The sequence below is a fragment of the Falco punctatus genome, assembly GCF_963210335.1.
Source record: "Falco punctatus genome assembly, chromosome: 3".
Classification (NCBI taxonomy): Eukaryota; Metazoa; Chordata; class Aves; order Falconiformes; family Falconidae; genus Falco; species Falco punctatus.
Window position 1 is genome coordinate 48,855,166 of NC_137582.1, and position 17,752 is coordinate 48,872,917.

General features: G+C 40.0%; 1 long non-coding RNA gene across 1 annotated transcript in view; it reads right to left on the reverse strand.

Moving 5' to 3' along the window:
• The window catches only part of LOC308061490, a 45,404-nt gene that overhangs the window by 15,860 nt on the left and 11,792 nt on the right, over positions 1–17,752 (reverse strand). Inside the window, exon 2 of the long non-coding RNA XR_013927252.1 lies at positions 1–17,752. This exon is cut by the window's left edge and continues 15,860 nt beyond it; it is cut by the window's right edge and continues 11,055 nt beyond it. This is a non-coding gene — a long non-coding RNA (uncharacterized lncRNA).

The window sequence follows — 17,752 nt, forward strand, 5'->3', positions numbered from 1 at the left end:
TTTGGGTTTATTTACACCTTCATTCTTGCACCGGTAAACGCCTTGTTTATGTGAATAAAATGGTTTGATGGGGGGGGGCGGGGAGGAAATTACATTTGATAATTATATATTTTATATATATATACACACACATATATATGTATTTATATAATATAAATTAATCACTCGAGCTTTTTAAGGAGAGGGATTACACATTCTAGGTATCTGTATAATGCCTGCCATACCAGTTTTTCCCTGTTAGAGTTGGTACCTTTGCGATTTAAAGGAAAAATACATGTAGTATCCTTATTTATTATATATTGGGTATTATTTGCTAAATATTGAAGGTCAGAAGATGTTTCAGAACTTCTAGTGATGGACGTTACTTCACTCATTTTGAGAAATTCAGCCTGTGTATTATTATTTTTTACTGACTGTAAGATGCAATAGTTAAAGCCTGAAATTTGCAGACCTGGTACCTAAATACTGACTTAATTCTTTTTCTTTCTCCAGATTTGTTGAAAATTTTGCTTGATTTCAGGTACCAAAACATAACTTTTATTGTGCACCTTTGCAAAAACATCCTCGAAAACTTTGGCCCTAGGTATTGGTATCAGGTTTGGGGCAGGTTAGACTAGAAGAGAAAATTTGGTTTGTTTTGACCACTCTTTTTTATGATTCTAGTTGTTTCTTTCCAACTCTTCCCAGTTAGTACTCAGTGGTATAACAAGCTTGTAAGAAAACACATTTCTAGTTCTTAGCTGATTAAGAAGAGGTTCAGAATGTTTTCCAGAAAGTACCAATAATAAAAGATCCGTAATTCAATAGCATATTAATAATTCAATATAAGTCAACCAAGGCAGAATATTTCAAAATAAACTTTTTCAGCTGGTTAAAAATGCCATAATGCCATTGGCATATTATCAAACTTCATTCATTTTTTTATCATATATATTTTTCCCCTTTAATTTCTGGACTAATGTTTCAGGTTGACAGGGCAAATAAGCGACATACTGAAGATGAAGATTCTGGTTGTAACAGGGTACCTGTACAGATAATATCAAAGGGCTGGGGGACACCAGTGGCTTAGCTACTTAGAGCATGGGTACTGTAATACAGTAGGGTTTTGCACGCTTGGCCCAGGACTGGGCTGAACTCAGCTGCAGGTGGCTCTTAGGGGACCTCTGGAGAAATGGCCCCTTCACCCACTTCCCACATGTGCAATCTAATTGCAAGGCAATACATGAGAATCAAGGAGATGCTTTGGAAGGAAAACAGGTTACAAATGGTGTTTTTAAAGACATAAAATCATGGTGGTGTGCACTGAGTATACTGCTATGCTGCTGTTTTGCAGCTGCTGAAGAGCAAGACATGCAAGAGCTAGGTTCTGCTTCCCAGTAGAGCTTAGCAAAGTGGTGGTACTCTGTTATTTCAGTGATTTGTGTCAGGAAAAAGATGAAGAAGCCTTGTGAATCGATATGTTCTTTTTAAAGTATTTGGGCTGTTTCATAAGCAGTGTAAGATGATGGAAGAGGAAACTCACACCTCTCTCCTGCCTGCCCAGTGCTTTTCCTTGAGCAGGTTTAAGAAGTTCACTGAGGAATTAAGGGGTTTTAGCCTTTCTTACAGGTTATCCAGTAGAAATTTATACCACGCAACAAAATGCCTTTTCTAGATAGATTACACAAATCTGTTCCATGAGTTTATTTCATAATCTGTCAGCTCACAGAGAGATACTAATGGGAACTGCCTTTTCTTCTGTCATAAGCTTCTATTTTAAAAGTGATTTACAATTCCCAGGCAGAAAATCAGAGCAGAAGAGCTGAAAAATTTATTATTGTGATCATATCACCTTTCTCTGTGGACTTCCAAGCATTTAGTAAGTAAAGGAGAGAAAATCCATCTTCTGTGGGCAGTGCATCATCTACACAGTGATGGCAATCTTTCATTTCACTTTGGCTTGTATGAACAGGGAGATACCATTTCTATGGGAAAATCTCAATCCCTTTCCTCTTGTAGTGACAGATACCTCATTTGGAGCTTTCTAGAGAGAACACTGTGCTTTTAGTCTGTTTTTTTCAGCATACAGAAAAATAGGGGCTTGGTCACTAAGTAATGACATTTTCTTCATATCTGTTTATTAGCTAAGGGTCTTGTTTGTGGACAGACATGTATGAAAGAGTTGTGCTTGGGGCTGACAATTGACATACGGTTCGGACAGAAGAGGGAAGGAGAAGGAAGGGGATTTTGAGACACCTAGTTTAAGATAAACACCTTCAGTATGCTTGTTTGTAAAGCTAGAGTCAGATTTGGTAAACTAAGGCAAAGTAACACTAAGAGGAGTCCCAGATCTGTGAAAATGCTGATACTTTTACTGTAAAAATTCCCCTTTTTTCCAGCTGCTGGTGTCAGAATATTTCAAGTAAATCCATCCTCCAGAAATAATGCCCCCAGCTGAATTCACTACCTTGTTATAACTTTGCTTTCAAGTTAAATAACACAGGATGAAAATCAAGAGTAGTTTTCTTCCTGTTCCTTTCTCAGTCTGAATGTTTCAAAAGTCTTAAGGGAAATTCTCTAAGGACTCTAATAGGCAATTTCAGTAATGTAGCAATGTTATAGATTCTTGGCTTTTCTGAAAGGTACACTATGATTTAAGAGACAGATTTTTTTATTGGCCTTAGTCTTCTATTAAGGTGTTTCTGTCTTCCTGGAAAAATACTTATTTCTATCATTGATTGATGTCTTCAGTGAATCATAGTTTAAAAACTGGTTCAAGGGTTAGGTAATTCTTAGTTATACGATTTCATATTTCCAGACAATAACTTTTGCCTTTGAAATCTAAAATAATGATATATTTCAGGAGTTGTTGCAGGCTTTGTTGTTGACCAGCTCAGATCAGAGTCAGGCCTTAAGCAATGGTCAGGATAATTCTCTTGCAGGAGAAAAAAAAAATGAAAAGAAAAAAAAGCCAGAAAGCTTCTCCTGGTCTCCTACTATCCTACTATTCCATGGGCCCTCAGTAAACAAATAACCAGCACAGTCACTAGTCTCCCCCAGAGATGGGTGTTACTTAAGGGAAGATTTGAGGAAGGCTAGATTATTTTAAAGGTAGACATGGAAGAATAAGCACTCACCCTGTTTTAAGCAGGACTAGGAATAACAGGTTTAAGTTAGAATAAGTGACAGTAAATCATATAGGAAGAAAACTGTCTTACAGCATTGAAGTAGTTTGCTCATAGAGATGGGAGAGTCGCCTGCCACTGTAGGCTCTTCAGAATAGATCGGACAAGCATCTGTCAGGAATGCCAGTGGTGTGTTCTAGAATCACAGAACCGTAGAATCTTTTAGGTTGTAAAAGACCTTTAATTAAGATTATCAAGTCCGACTATTAATCCAGGACTGCAAAGTTCACCACTAAACCATGTCCCTACAGCACTGCATCTATGCATTTTTTAAACACTTCCAGGGATGGTGATTCCACCACTTCCCTGGGCAGCCTGTTCCAATGCCTGACTTCACTTCTTTCAGTGAAGAAATTTTTCCTAATATTCAATCTAAACCTCCCCTTGCCCAACTTGAGACCATTTCCTCTTGTCCTATTGCTTGTTATCTAGAAGAGACATACCTCCACATGTCTACAACCTCCTTCCAGATAGTTGTAGAAAGCAATAAGGTTCCCCCTCAGCCTCCTTTTCTTCAAACTAAGCAACCCCAGTTCACTCAGCTGCTCCTCATAAGACTTGTGCTCCAGACCCTTCACCAGCTTCGCTGCCCTTCCCTGGACATGCTTTAGTACCCCAATGTCTGTCTTGTAGTGAGGGGCCCAAACCTGAACACAGTGTTTGAGGTTTTGGAGGAGAGTGAAAGGCTAAATGTTATAATTGCTTCCAGCTCTACTTTCCTACAAGAAGAGGGAGCTTGAGAACTGCAAGCAGAAAGAGTAACACTCATCTCCTCTAAAAGCAGACAGTGGAGAGTACACTTTCCATGGTACCAATGCTGGACCATCAGCCCGTATATAGGGGAAGTAGAAAATGAACAGTATGACCTGTAATGGAAGGATGATGGTGAAAGCAATGCCATTTCTCTGTTGTGCCTGCAAGGCTTAAGCTCACTCTGCTTTCACCTTTGCTAATGGAAAAGGAAGCATTTACTAGCTGCAGGCTACTTCCAGAGGAGACACTGACACAATTCCCTCACATGCAGTGTGATTCCTGCAGGCACCAGGCTCTGAGAGCTCAGCTATTGCTTTCAGTGATTACTGCTTAGCCTGAGCATACAAGAAACGTACAACTGCACTTACATAAAGTCTTTCAGCTGAGGATCTCAGAGTGCTACTCAAGCAATTCTACTCTATTTTGCAGATAAAGAAAATGTGTCACAGGGTGGCTGAGTGGCAGTCCAAGATCCAAGACAAAAGCAGTCAAGTACTCAGAGTTCCCAGTCAATCTTAAGTAAACCATATGAGTCTAGTTAGTAGTTCTTAGCTGAATGAAATATACTGTTCCTACTGCCAAATGGACAGATACCGTATTCCCAGGAGATCCTCAAAGAAAAACTTTGAGAATTCTTCAAGTCTGAGCATTCCTTAGATGGGTTGATTAATTTCAGTCTCAATAAATTCAGAACAGTGAAAAGAGATCTAGTAACCTGCCAGAAAGGGATGTTTTGCCTGGAAAACAGTCATGCTAGAGCACATGGCTAAAAGACCTTGCATTTGAAAGATCATTCTTTTTTGCCCTCAAACTGTCAACTCGGCACAACTACAGTGATATCTGAATTCTACTTACCAAAACCCACTGACCTGACCTCCATATTCCATGTTTTGCACCTCAGTCTGGTGGGTCACAAGCCAGAATAACACCAAAGGAAAACAGAAACACTGGAAAGAAACATTTTAGTTGAAGCATTTTTAGTTTCATGTCACCATGAGTAAATCTGGGGAATGGCAAATCATTCACAACCACACGTCCGAGGAAGAATATGACAACAGTGAAAGGGTGAGTACTCTTCCTAGGGCATAGCAGCTAACAGAAACAGTGACCATTTCAAAGCCTTATAACAAAAAAAGTTATGTAAAAATCATCAAATCATCAGCAAATGAAAGGAAATCTAACTACATAACTAATATCCCAAGCTTACGTGGCAAGGTTTCTCTAAATTATACAAAAGTTCTTGTAGACAATTTTGTCTTGAGAATATATTTACTTTATAAAGATCCTGGGATAAGAATGTCATAAGGAATATTCAGTCAGTAGAAACAAAACAGAAAGGTTTTTATATGGTAATTGCTTTTTCTCATCAAATAGATGTTGCTTCACTTATTCATGTATCTTGGAGATTAAATTAGAGTATTGGCCACCTTCTTTAGTGATAGAGTAAAAGTAGCTAAGTAGAACTTTCTTTACATGCTCTTTAAAGGATAATTATAGCAGTACTTATTTTTCTGGTTGTAATACCAGGTTGATAGTAAATCAGCAATTTCTGAAACTGCATTCAGTCACAGGGAGTGGAAAATGCATATCGAGTTGTGAGACTGAATTTTCTTTCTTTCTTATTATCTGTCTTATACAACACATGTGGATACTTTCCAATCACTCTAACTGACATATGACATGTTTCTACTCTTTCTCAGTCAGTATGAGGGTTTTTTCTCTGCTTGGTTTTGTCCATGGCAGGTATTTTTTATTTAACTCATCAGTTGTGTTCCCCATCTCTGGCCAAGGTGACTCTGGCCTAGAAAAAAGAGGATGAAGGTGGGTAGAAATAATTGTGTATCTATATGTGAGTTTTGTGCCTAGTGAGGAATGAACAATGAATTAAATTAGTAGATTCATGAGGCTGTTCATGTTCAGCATGTTCAGCAATGAGGTAATCAAACCCAATGGAGTTCTGCAGATTTGATGCACAGAAGAATTTGGTTTATTTAGACTGTTGTTGTTTTAATGAAAGCAGGTAGAGAATTGTCTGTGAATTCTGTTCTGGTTTTGATTCCATTAAGGACATGATAAGAGTGAAACCAAACAAATGCCCGTACTCTTTTCAAAGACAAGTCTAAGTTTTGTCTCCTGAGACAAATGGATCAAAGAAGAGTTCTGAAGACTCCATAACTGTTTTTTCCATCTCCTTTTGCTCAAGGGGGCATCTTTGTTGCCATTTTGATTATCACACAGTGCAAGCCAGTTTGCCAGCCCCGTGGAAATGTGTTCACCTGTTATGTCAAGGATCCTGTTGGCTGAACAGTTATAGGGGTTAATCTAGACAGACACTCTGTCCAAATGTAATCATATTACTAAAAATGATGATGTAATAGGATTCTTTTCAGACATGTTTAAACGAGCAATGGAACCACAATAAAATCAGAGAAAATGGGCAATTTTACTTTAGTAAGTACTGAGTACAATGGAGTAATGTTGCTATAATTTTGAGGGATTAAATTTGTGCATAAATGTTTCACAATCAGGCTTCTCCCCTTGTATAATCCATTGGTCCCTCACTGCCTTGTTTCTTACCCACTTGCAGAATTTATGTTAACTGTAGTGGACTTCATTCAGTAAAACATGGAAATTAGGATTAATGTCACCTTTAAAGTAGATCTGCATTAAAAGCTTTTGGTGAAACTGAAAACTAAGAGGTTTACAGAAAACTTTGCTCTGTGAATCCAGCCAGAAGTTCAATTGGCACAAATCCCATTTTTCCCTTGGCAGTTACTGCAGACTCCTTCCTTTATGAGGCAGATTGAACCTTTGTTTCTTTAGGTACCAGCTGCTTGTGCTATCTCTGTGCTTCTCACAGTCAGTGGAACAGGTGTATAAAGCCTCTCCTGTTCCTGAATTTTGTGTTGCTATGATGAATAACTGTTGAAAAGACCTGCCACAGGTCCCTTTTGTAAGAAAAGTGGCAAGAGAAGTGAGTTAGAGGGAACTGGACAGCTGTGAAGCTTAATTTCCCAGCGTCTCCTTCCTGAAATGAAGATCATTTGACTCGCCCTTTCTCTTGACTGGACCGAGACAGAGTTTAGAAGGAAGTGGATCAGGGATGTTGTGTCTTGAAGGGAATACACATATTGCCTACTAGGGAAATATTTTTTCTCCCATGGTCTTATTCAGGGCATTTGGATTCCCAAGTGAATGTTGCATGTAAGCCATGTAAATCTTTTTTTTAATTTCCATCAAGTTGTATATCCCTAAGGTCTGTGTCTGTAGCATTACTGTTTTGACCACCTTTTATCTCTTTGCAGTGGCTCAGACCCTTAATAACTTGGTTAACTCTATCTCTAGTAATTTCAGAATTTAGTTAGGACTGGTGATGAATCATTTTTCTCAGCTGAGAATCTTGCCTTGGTAGTGTGATCTTTATTACGTTAGCCCTTTCTGAACTTTGTAGGTTAGAACCATACATGGTGTTTAAATAGAAAGTTCTTTGAGTTTGTAGCCCCCATTTATATGCCTGAAAACATGTTTATTCTTCTAATATTTAATTCCTGTTTACAGAAAGATTGTGTTGTATTGTAATACTTATGTGTTAATATTAAATGTTTGGGGTTTACAAATTAGATTTTTCTAATTAGCATCACAGCAAGTTAGCCAGAAACCAGGAGAGAAAGGTATTATGTATCTGTCATGATTCATTGAACAAATCTTTGTTGTCATTAAAATAACTATTCCAGAAGAGATCCTATACAGCAGTTGCAAATTATGGGTGAAATTTTTAAATGCATTTGTTGGTTTATGGCATGTTGACTTCATTTTTTTTTTTTTTTTTTTTGTAGTTTAACATAGCCATGCCTTTGAAATGAATAGATTTGAACCTAGCCCCAAGTCTTCTTTAAACTTTTTTCTAGTTATGTCAGTGAGTAGAACACACAAGAGAGAAGGGACCTTAGAAGAGCCACCAAAGGAGCTAAACCACCTACAGTTAACAGGGTCAGCATTCACTGCAAATTCTCTGTGTGTCCTGGAAATGGTCCTGACTGGTGACTGGCCAAGTGGTGATAGCACCAGCCTCAGTCTGTATCACCTTGCCCTCCCTCCCACCCTGGTAGATTAGGTTAACAGACTATAACTCTCATATATTAACTCAACTAATGCTTAAATTAAGTACTTTACTAACTCAAATACAACCTCTATTATAAACTAGAGGAAAATCAATGGACAGAGGAGCTCCTATATTTGAAACCCTTGGAATTATTTGATTTTCTAAAGTGATATACCAACCAAGTACTGAAATACATTTCTGGCAGTGACTAACTACTCTGGGTTTATTTTCCCATTTAAACGCCTGCATATTATGCATGGGGCCTCGTTAATTAGGAGACTGTCTCTAATCCAAAAATAGGTTATATCATTAATGAACTGCTGTTGTGCTCTTTCACTAAATCAAGAAAAGTTTGGTTAGAGCAACAGATTGTTTGACACCTGTGCTCAACAAATAATCTCAGTTTACTATTCTTTATTATGAATGGATTGATTCTAACATATTAAGTGCATTATGAAGTATGCTTATTATACATATCAGTATGGAATTAAATATCTAGTAACATTTTCTTGCTTTTCCAAGAATTAAAAATGAAAAAGTGTATTTTCAGCGTCTTAATGACTTCTACTCCTTTCAGACATGTTTGGGACAGCAGTGAATTTGGCACTATAAACTAGAAGTCAATACAACCATAAAAATTCTTCTGAAGCCAAATAGATGAAAAGCTTAAAAGTTTCAGAGCTACTATAAGAGGCAGAAAAAAGATTATGTTTCTGAAATGAAAAACTCATGCAGGTTTAAGGTAATGACTCTGGATTTATTCAGAAGTGAATGAGAAACCAGTGGAACTCATAAATAAACAGCAGTAAGGTTGTTCTGGCAACTCTTCTGGCACTGGCTGGAGACTCAAGAAATCATCAAGGCAGTCTGGAGTTCAGGAGTGAATGCGAAGTCTGACCTCCCTTCTGAAAAGGTCAAAGAGAAATTGCTAACACCTATCAAGACTCACATGAAAAAAGGCATTCTGATCTGGGAAAACTTCCTGCCGCTTTGTCTTGGTGGCCTTAAGTTCTGTGTCATAAATTACGATATTTATGGGTGTCATGCATTGAGTCAGCTATGGAAGTCTGGGCCACAGCTGAGTTAAGATTCTACACTGGAATAAAATCTAGTGAAATACATGCCAAAAAAATGATTTATTCTTTTGGAGTCTAGGCTGATACTTTAGACTCAAAGCAGAAAACAAATCTAATGCCAAATTAAACACAGATTTATACATGAAGAGTAACAAGACAATATATGTACACTCACTTTCAAAAAAGCTTCCTGGCTGATTAGTTTTGTAAGATAAGGCAGGAGGGCAAGAAAGTTCAGCTTGTTTTCTGTGTCTTCTGTTTCACATTCTATCCTTTCTTTTGCATTCTCTTCTTTTGAATACTGTTGAGAGGAGAATAATGTTGGATAGGATGTTATTGGTACTGACTACTAAACAGGTACAATAAAGGAATCAGGTATTACAAAGGACAATAGCTGAAAGTTCTGTATTTTGGGTTCAGGTTTTGCCCAATTCAGCTGTGTAGCTCATGTGGAGGCATCCTGAGGAGAGAGATACAACAGATTATTTGCCATTTTCCTTTTGTCTTACATGGACTTTTTGTACCATGGTAAGAATTAGTTCTGCTGAGCATACTCAGGCTAGACCAGTTTACATGGGAAATAATATCAGATTATGTCTGGTTCTACTGAAAAACAGTTAGGGAGGTTCCATATGAAGTTACTCAGTTTACATTTTCTATCTTCACATCTAAACTATCACAGCTTGAATTTAATTATTTGGAGTGTAGAGTAAAAGAATAAAATAGGGTTTCTCTTAGTTTCTCTGAGCTGTGGCATTCCTATGAATAACTTTTAACATTTGGTGTGTTTTATCATGAGTCGTTTATGTGAGCATAAATTTAATGTAAGGCACTTCTATATGTAATAAATTTGATAATTAATTAATTAATTAATTAAAGGCAAGGCAGTTCTGCTATATTCACTGTTGTAAGAGGATCTGGAGTCAGCCAAAGTCTGCTTGCACATTTCCTAGTATTGCTAAAGTTAAAAGTTTTAGAAGATAACCTAGAACAACATCACTTTTAAACAAAAAAAACTCAGCTAGGTTAAGACCAACATAAAAGGACTTGTAAACATATCTTCCCATCTTTGCTTTCTATCCATGACAAGGGTGACTTATCTTCAGTCAAAATACTTTCAGTGATTTTCTGTACCACAAAACTCTCTTCAGTCAACAAGCTTTGAGTACTAGGAAAAGCTGGGTATCCCTTTCTCTGTCTGTCCCAGCTGGCCCTTTAGAGGGCCATATGACTACTGTTTGCCATACAGAAGGCATTATCTTCTCTGCATAAAAATAAAAAAAAGGTTTTTTTTCCATAGATAATGATCAAAAAATCATCTACACTTAAAACTTCATGAAGATCAGATTTAAACCGAGAATAGCTTTAGTGCTAATATTATTGCTGGGAGCTCTGCAGAGACTGGTAAATGCAGAGAATGTGGCCTGCCCTACTTGGTGCTGTAGCAGCTTTCCTAGAACCTCTCTTTAGTGTCAGCATTTCAGGGAATTCTTCCTCATCTGCTTTGCATACTTTCAGACAGCAGTGTGAAACCAAAGATACAACAAATCATGGTTACCCAAACCTGCCCATGTAATGTGCTGGTGGCCTGTGTGACACTAATCTGCAGAAAAGATTTCTCCTCCCCTTCTCAACCAGCCCACTCCTTTCAATACAAGGATGAAAGACATACAAATCCTAAAATATGCTTTGCCCTTGCAAAAAGGAAGTAATGTTAATGGCATTTCTTGAAGATAATCTGTGACTCCCTCTTCACTCAGTCTGCAGGGGAAAAAAATAGCTTGTGAAAAGGCTCCCTCCCCTTGGGTTTTTGTGTTCCGCTGGCTGGTGGGTTTGTCCCCTTTTAATTGTTTATGTGCTGTTCCGTAACCTCCTCAAAAGAAGCACTCACTTGTGGTTGCAACGTATAATATAATGACTAATCTGCTAAAAGTACTGCCATCAGCATCTATGGCACTTTTGATAACCTTAGGGAAAATCTCAGGGGACAGGCTAGAGGTCAAAAATTAAAATTTGTGATCATTTTCAAAGAAAAAAATAATCTGTGTGTAGATGATTTCATTAGTTCCCATCATTTCTAGTTACCATTGTTACACCAATCTCTTAGTGTACTTGTCTTAACTTCCAGTTATCCCGATTCTTCCCTGCTGCTGTTGGCAATATTCCTGCTTTGTTTGCAGTGTCTATCTGGCTTCATTATCTTCCTTCTTCCTTGCATCTTGTGTTCAGCATTCAAGTCTTCCTGTCTTTTCCCTTGTAAAGTGTTCAGAATTCCTCTTGATATTTCTGTCCCAATATTTTCAAATCCTCTTATGGCTTTGTTCTCTCCTTTTCAATGATGGACTAGGCAGACAATGAATGCTTTCAAGGTTTAGATTAAGGAGTCAGTGCGGAGAACGGAGTGGAGGCAGGACCAAGGCACATTAAAGCAAGAGCTAGAGCAGAAACCTGCTAGAGCAGTGCTACAGACAGCACAAGTATGAGGGGAAATGAATGTAGCCTTTACAGCAAAATATTTAGCAGTTATCTTCTGTGGTCAGTGTTAAGTATCATGCTGTATGTAGGTCTTGCAATCCCCTTCTAACATGGTATGATGAAGGTTTGCAATGGCATGTTATTAAGGGGCTACAGGTTGCACAGACTCAATTTAAACCTCATAGCATTTCAAAGAAAATGAAAGATTTCCAGCCACCATTATATTATATGTGTCAGATAATGAGTTGGGTTTGCTTGGCCAGGTTTTGGTAGCAGGGGGCTACAGGGGTGGCTTCTGTGAGAAGCTTCCCTGGGTCTGACAGAGCCAGCGCCAGCCGGCTCCAAGACAGACCCATCACTGGGCCAAGGCCGAGCCTGTCAGTGACAGTGGTAGCGCCTCTGGGACAGTGTATTTAGCGAGGGGGGAAGCCCTAAAGGTGTGGGACTATGTGAGAGCAACAGCCCTGCAGACCCCCAGGCCAGAGCAGAGGGAGGCAGGAGGTGCCCCAGCCCCCAGCGCAGCGGTTCCCCGGCAGCCCGCGGTGAAGCCCCTGGCGAGGCAGGCTGTGCCCCTCAGCCCGCGGAGGGCCGCGGTGGAGCAGATCCCCACCTGCAGCCCACGGGGACCCCAGGCCGGGGCAGGGCGATGCCCCGAGGAGGCTGTGCCCCGCGGGCAGCCGGCGCTGGAGCAGCTCCTGGCAGGGCCTGTGGCCCCGTGCAGAGGAGCCCGGGCGGGAGCGGGTTTGCTGGCCGGGCCTGTGCCCCCGCGGGGACCCGCGCTGGAGCCGCTGTGCCCGAGGGGCTGCGCCCGGGGGGGGACCCGGCTGGGGCGGGCTGGGAAGGGCTGCTGCCCTGGGCAGGGCTCGCGTTGGAGGAGGCCACGGAGGACCGTGTCCGTGGGAGGGACCCCAGGCTGGAGCAGGGCCCGAGTGTGAGGAGCCTCCCCCGAGGGGGCAGGAGCGGCAGAGGCAGCGTGTGACGGACTGACCCAGCCCCGTGCCGTCCCCCTGCGCTGCTGGGGGGGGAGAGAAAATCAGCAGCGAAGTTGTGCCCAGGAAGAAAGGAAGGGTGGGGGGAAGGTATTTTAAGATTTAGTTTTTATATCTCACTACCATACTCTGATCTGATAGGTAATAAACTAATTTCTTCAATTTAAGCCTGTTTTGCCCATGGCAGTAATTGCTGAGTGATGTCCCTGTCCTTACGTCGACCCATGAGCCTTTTTGTTATATTTTTTTCTCTCCCTTGTGCAGCTGAGGAGGGGAGTGACAGAGGAGCTTTGGTGGGCACCTGGTGTCCAGCCAGGGTCAACCCACCACATATAACTGAACAGATCAAACGTATGTTTATTTGTGTTTCCCTCTTTTTAGGACAAATTGAAACAAGATTTTCTTGAATGGTAACCTAATCTTTAGGTACGCCTCTTTTATGTTTCAAGGTAAGGATGGAGGCAACCAAGTTCAAAGAGTTTTTTGGTACTATGTATAATATGCCAAACAAATGTATAACTTTTTAGAGGAATAATATAAACTTTTCACTGGTAAAAGTAGTGCAAACAGAGGTACTTCCATGTATTTTACAAGGGTTGAGCCAAACTGTCAATGTAAAGATAGACTGATTTTTTTTTTTCTGAATACAGTGTCCAAATAAGGACAAATATTGAGGTGTTTCTGTGTCTTACAAACCTATTCACAACTGTTTGAATTGTATCTGCATTTGTGTATGTTTTAGAACATATTTCTTTGTGTAATTAGTGACCTTTGATGGATGCTTTTTCTGAAGGTTTGTTCAGTCTTCCTTTAAACTCATGTTAGTTTTCATCACCTGCAACACACCGTGGCAAGGAAGAACATAGCTCACATATCTCATGCATGGTGATCTGAGTCCTAGAAACATTTGATGCGCCCTGGCTTCTGGTAATAGAAGAAAAAGTGAACAATCCAACCTCTAAGTCTGTGGCACTCATGGATTTGTAGAGCTTTAGCATGATGTCCCACAGTTCTCTCTTTTCCAGATTAAAGAGTTCCTCTTTGGTCCTCAGGGTAGGAGCCACTCCGTACATTTGACCAGCCTGGTAGTCCACCTCTGAATATTTTTTTTAATTTTATTTTGTCGTTTCTGAGATAAGAGAACCAGAATATACGCAGAGTGTAAGTAAACCGAAGATTTGTAGGTGTCAGGATGGCAATTTGTGCTCTATATCTTCCTTCTCTATTTCTTTCCTACTAATTCCTAACAATTGGTTTGGGTTTTCTTTGACTGCTTCTGTGCTCAGAATTGCAGTTTCATGAATCTATTATTCACAGCTCCAACATCTTACTCTTGAGTGCTAATTGTCATGTCAGAGCTTAATTTTCTAAGTTAGAATTAGTTTTGCCATGTGAATCATCATCCATTTATTTCCATGAAACTTCATCTGGTATTTTGTCATCCAGTCATGTAGACCTTCTGCAGTTCTTTACAGTTAGCCCTCATCTTTGTGATCTTAGGTAACTTGATATCAAGTCACCCAGATTTCCAGCTGACTTATAACAGGAATAACAACGTTGCTTCTCTTTAAAAGAATAAATGTGAATATGGTGATAATGAGGGCAGAAGCAATGTTAAAGCTTCCTATAAACACACACGCCATTTGACAAACACTAGCCATGTTCTACATATTCACAGCAGCCGCCATTTGCAGGCTGCCTTGGGGCTCTGATCTCACTCAGAAATGGCAGAATCACAGAATAGTCAGGGTTGGAAGGGATCTCTGGAGATCTAGTCCAAGTGCCTGCTAAAGCAGGTTCTCCTAGAGCATATTGCACAGAGCTGCGTCCAGGAGGTTTTTGAATGTCTCCAGAGAAGACAACTCCACAGCCTCTCTTGGCAGCCTGTGCCAGGGCTCTGTCACCCTCAAAGCAGGTAGTTTTGCCTCATCTTCAGATGGAACCGTCTGTGTTGCAGTTTGTGCCCGTTGCCCCTTGTCCTGTCACTGGGCACCACTGAAAAGAGCCTGGCCCCGTCCTCTTGACACTCACCCTTAAGACATTTGTATGCATTTGTAAGTTATTTATACATTGATAAAGTATTTCACTGTAAATGGGCATGTCCTGGGGTGTTGTCTTTACAGTCTTTAAGATGCTGATGTGGGACTTCAGAGACCTTGAATCAGTTTCTTTTGCTCCTATGAGCATTAAGGAAGCAAGCCATTTCATCTTTTTGTACCTCAGTGTCTCATCTGCAAAACAGAGATAGCAACACTTCCTCCTTTTTGTCTGTCGTGTCTATTTATATAGAAAATCCCTTTGGGCAAGATTTTGTTACTTTTGAAAGTGTCTAGTACAGAAGATCTCCTGTCTCACTTTGGGAGTTTTTAATGCTACTAGAAAAAGTAAAAATCCTTACTGGAAAACAAATTCTTGTATATGAGTGCATTCACTGAGTTAGGGGAAGTGAGAACATTCAAACATTCAAACCTTTTAACAAAAATGAACTGAGCATATTTTGCTTTGTGTAAGATCTTTAATTTCCAGATGAGCGTGCGAGTGTTTGCACACTTAAATAGCACAAGCAGGTGTTTTGGTGTTATTTCTGATCTGAATGAAAACCCCACTCTATCACCTAATGCATTACCGAGCCACATGGAGAAATTTACAATCCAAGTTCTTGTAATAATGCAGTAGAAGTTTGGTAGGTGAGGAACACCCATTCAACCCTACCATGATCTGTCTTAAAATCCTAAAATGTTCCCAGCCTGAGACACTGTAACTGAAATTAGTAAATGGTTGTCCTCACACATGTACTGGTCCATGTTAATCAATGTACTGCAGCTGAGATGTGGAGAACCTAGTTATCTGAGGAGGGGAGATTTTTGCAACTAGGGAAAATGTGCTGGATACAAATTCAGTCAGTTGTACTAGAAATGAAGTGGAAATTCAAGCTGGTACTTGCAGTACTATAGAGAGACATTCCTTTTGTCTTTTTGTAAGGCTCTGACATGGATCTGCAGCCATCAGTAGTTCCTCTAGAAAGTTAGGAGCTTAGCTCAAGTGTGGAAAGAGGGTATTTCTGTTTTACGGTGCTTACCCTGTAGTTAGGAAAACCTCCACGCAATTCAGATGGTGGTGGGAAAAATAAATGGAGAGATGAAAGGAAAAAAATTAGTTAATAGCTTAGGAAGTTTTTTGGCAAGGGGAGTGGGCTCAGCCTCTGTTCCTGTGAATTTTCAGCTTTACAGATTGTAGCAGCTGGAAAATTTCTAAACTTTTTATAGCCTGGAGTTAGGGCATTCTCTTTAGAACTGTAGTCTGAATGGTTGTCAGGTAGAAGAGGGAGTCAGCCTTGATTTTCTCTATTCCAGATAAATTTATAACCACTGTTCTAATGAGTAAAAATGTGTTGCCACTTTTGCTTCTCTTTTGTGGGGTGTGGGTGTGTGTAAGTGCTGTCCTGAGAGTTGCCTCACCAAGGAAAGCCTTTATTTGTTAATCTTGCTGGAGCTTTGTTACAGTGCTGGTGCCTGGCTGATCATCAAATATTTAGAAGGTTCTGGAGACAGAAATCTTCAGACTACAGATGGAACCATGATTAGGTGATAACTGTGATATTTTGAGGATCTACAGATTGTGCTTAGGTATTTAAAGCAGGAGTTAAGTGTATAAGTCCTTTAATGACTCTATGGTTGTGAACATCCATTTTTCTTTAAGACTGTGGAAAGTAAATAACGGAGAGTGGCCATGGAAGTAGTTAAAACAAACTAAGTAGTTAACCCCTTTACTAAAGCTATGAGATGATTTGCTATGGACTGAAATATGTTGGGGAAGGCACAGCTGTCAGAAATAAGATTTGAGCTGAAGTCACCTTGTGTCTAGGCAAGCTGTGCAAGTGCTGGAAAAGAAAATTTTGAATGTGCTGCATATTTTACCATTTGCATACTCAGACCCTTCAAGGAGCTGGCTGATCTTCGTGAGGAGTGAACACGCATGTCTGCATGCTCTGAGTCACTCAAAATATCCATATTGCTGAGAGCTACGGAGGGCTCAAGCCCAGTAAGTAGCATCTGGATCAGAAAAAGACTAACAGTGACTTGGTGAAGATTTGCTTTTCTGTTGCTTTCATGCTGATGGCACAGAAATCCTGATGTCTGTTTTGCTTACAGGAAGTGAAAAGAGAAATTTTCAATCTATCATCTCATACACCAGCTGAGGAAATTCTTTGCATCACCAGTGACACAAAAACATTTATTCAGACAATTTGCCATTCTCACCCCCCAAAGCTTATTGTCCTTCAACTCTGCTTTTGACTACAATTCCAAAGAGAGCAGTTACTGCCTGATGAGTCACTCTTGGTAGCTGCCTATTAGCATGACAGACATCAGAAAGCAGTAAGGGAAGGCTGCAGAGAAGAGATGCCTACAAACCATGTAATATATGGTAGCAAAGGAAGCACACCTATCTGCTTACCTCCTGAGGAGGGATGAATAGCTTACTGGGAAGGCTTCAGTCCAGTAGACTAACACCAGGACATGGAATTGGTTTCAAAGTAGGCATCAAAAGAGGTTTCCTTAATCCAAGGACTACCTGATACCGGAACATATGAAATTATGGTAATATTATAGTTAAAAGCACAATAATAATAACAATAACTGCAGAATTTAGAGAAGGATCTGCCTGAATACCTACTCATCTCGACACCTGCCTTTTGTTCCACAGTTTTTACTGCTGCAGGAAACTGGGTGATCACTGCCATCTATTGGTAACAAATAAGCTAACGTTACTGTCCCACAGATAATGCACTAGAAATTCTGTAATTGACCTGAAACTGAACATGCTACACTCTTAAAGATGATCATATATCTTCTCAGCCTACTGAGTCTCAAGATGATTTTTTTTAAATGAAAGTATTACACCACATGAAATGTGCACCCTTTAAGCTAGCTTCCCTGTTACTTAGATGTTTTTGTCTGTTACAACTCAGCCTTCCATTTGTATAATTCACATGAGACTGTGCTCGTGTTTTCAACAGAAAACACCTGTCTGGAAGAGCTCCAGGGGATTAACAAATTGGAATTCCCAAGTATGAGATAACTTGGTTGCCTGAGGGAGAAATTCCTTGCTCATGGCACAGATTTTATGAGAGGTACCATAAGATGGTCTCAATGAAAGGCACTGACTGCCATATTTTTGTTTATCATTATCACA